Source organism: Tupaia chinensis, unplaced genomic scaffold (assembly GCF_000334495.1).
Source record: "Tupaia chinensis unplaced genomic scaffold, TupChi_1.0 Scaffold000173_1, whole genome shotgun sequence".
Lineage (NCBI taxonomy): Eukaryota > Metazoa > Chordata > Mammalia > Scandentia > Tupaiidae > Tupaia > Tupaia belangeri.
Genome location: NW_006159648.1, coordinates 904291 through 906697, shown reverse-complemented (window position 1 = coordinate 906697; position 2407 = coordinate 904291). Strand labels below are relative to the sequence as shown.

Sequence of the window (2407 nt, the reverse complement as noted above, 5' to 3'; positions counted from 1 at the left end):
CATTACACTAACTGCTGGTCCCCCATTTGATTCTTTTTTATCGTGTGTATTTCCTCTTTCAGATCATGCAAGAACTTCCTCACCTATTGGAACTCGTTCTCTCTTTTCTTTTCCTGCACTTCCTGGATTTCATTGTTTCTTAGCTCTTACATCTCTTTTAGTTTTATCACTATGAATATTCTGAATTCTCTATGGGACATTTCCACAAGTTCTACTGTACGATCTGTGGTTGATGAAGAATTATTCTTTTCCCTTAGGAGACAGATTTTTCTTGGTTTTTCATATTTCTTGTGCCACTGCATTGGTTTCTGGTCATTCTGTGACAAAATGTCTCCTCTACTCTGCTTTGCAATGTAGTATCCACAGAAAGAGATTATGAGTTCAGATTTATAAAAAGAACTTTCCTCCTTAAAGCAGGAGGTTCAAAGTATTCATATGGAAAGAGAAAGATGGCGCCCGTCATGGTGGTGCTGGTGGTTCTGCTGTGGCCAGCTACTCCGGGGCTGCTCCGAAACTGTTGGGAAGGACTGCAGTGGAGGCTTCAGCAGAGCCACCTAGGCTTCCCTAGTCCTTCGTGGAGACCAGCATTAGCAGTTGAGGGTCCAGCCATGTTTACAGAACCAGCAAATGCTACCAGTCCAAGTGAGGAGAATTCCAGCCTTTTGGACAGTATCTTTTGGATGGCAGCTCCTAAAAGCAGACGCAGCATTGACGTTAACTGGTGTAGGAGAAGAAACCCTCAGAAGCTTACAAAAGTTAAGAACAATAAAGACATGTGTCCCAAATGTGGTCATCTGATACTAAAACACGTGCCTTGTGGCTATTGCTATGAGAAGGTGTGCGAAGAGACTGAATAAATCAGACGAGAGATAGGAAGGGGGCCCCTTCAACTCTCCTTCCATGGACACCGAGGTGCTGTACACAGGAGAGACACCATCTGAACAAGATCAGGGCAAGAGGACCATTGAATGAGGAAGGAAGCGGCCATCCTGGTTCACCCAGAACTGACAGCCAAGGTGTTAAAAGAGGATAACTTCAGATTGAAACATTTCTCCTGACAAAAAAAAGATTGTTTTTGTGTTGTTGCTGTGCTTATTTTTAAATCATCAATATAGTGTAAAACGTTCTTTGTAAGTAGTTTTGTGGGGGATCATTTGAAGAAAACTTCATGAATAAACTCTGAAAATATTTATTTATAAAAAAAGAAGTATTCATATGCTTGGGTACTGTGCACATAGGCCTGTCTAGACACTCAGTGTGTGGAGAATGAAGAACTGAGTGGGAAAGTAAGGTGAAGAGAAAAAAGAAGAAACATTAGACAAAAAAACGACCAAAATATTTTTTTTAAAGGTAAAAAATAAAAATCACATGTGCTTGTGAACACACCAGGACACACCTCAGATTTAAAATGCCTTCTGGGGACCAGCAGATGGTATAAGGGCTATGTCACTGGACTCCCATGTAGTAGACTACAGTTCGAGTCCCGGACCCAATGGCTTAAACTCACACCAGGTGCATGTGTGTGTGTGCCCAAGAACCAGAGAGGAGAATAGAGGAGAAGGGATTGCAGCCTGGCCATCCCCTCTAGGGGGTGATTCTCGCTTTCTGCCTATTTTTCTCGTGCAAGTGCAACGGCCCTATAAAAAAAACCCCTAAAAAAAAAAAAAAAAGTAAGAAAAGCCTTCAGAAATTAGCAAGAGAAAGAAAAGACCGGAGGTGAGGAGAAGTGGTTTAAAAATTAAAATAAAATGAAAATTAAAGAGAGTGTAACACACATAAATAGACAGAAAGAGGACACAGGTCCCTCTACCTTGTCTGAGTATTTCAGGACTGTAGACTACGGAGTTTAGAGCATAGCTTCCCTGAACATGCCAAGACACACCTCAGACTTAAGATGGCTTCTTGTTTGAGAATTTCGGGAGTCTAGTTTATTTACTTATTTTCAATTTGACCAGAGAGGGACCTACTGGGGCAAGGGGGAGCGAGTGAGAAAGTAAGCCACTTGTTCCAACTATGGGTCGGCCATGTGCCCTTAACTACTGTGCCCCCTGCCAGCCCCAGCCATCTCTTATTTAAAAAATGTGTGTTCTTTTGCCACCCAGACAGGAACAGGGGTGAGGGCAGGTAATGAGGGTGAGGTTGAAGGTGGAGAAGCTATAACTCTCCTTTACATTTTTCTGGAGGAATTCCTTCCCTCTCTATAACTTCTGCAATTTAACATTCCTGGTAAGCTGTTGAAAATGAGCAAACTGTTATTGTCACCCCAATGTTAGAAATCTCAAGTCTGCTCACAGCCGAACAGAAAAGAATTGGTGAATTAGGATTAGACTGTCAGACTTCATTCAGTGAGCTCAGTCCCTCATTTTCCAGGTTCTTCTAAATCCTTCTTTATTAAAGGCTAGTTATT

General features: G+C 42.0%; 1 pseudogene; it reads left to right on the top strand.

The window, feature by feature from the left end:
* Positions 1–449: 449 nt before the first annotated feature.
* LOC102477114 (39S ribosomal protein L32, mitochondrial pseudogene) lies at positions 450–1008 on the top strand (annotated as a pseudogene).
* The last annotated feature ends 1399 nt before the right edge of the window (positions 1009–2407 follow it).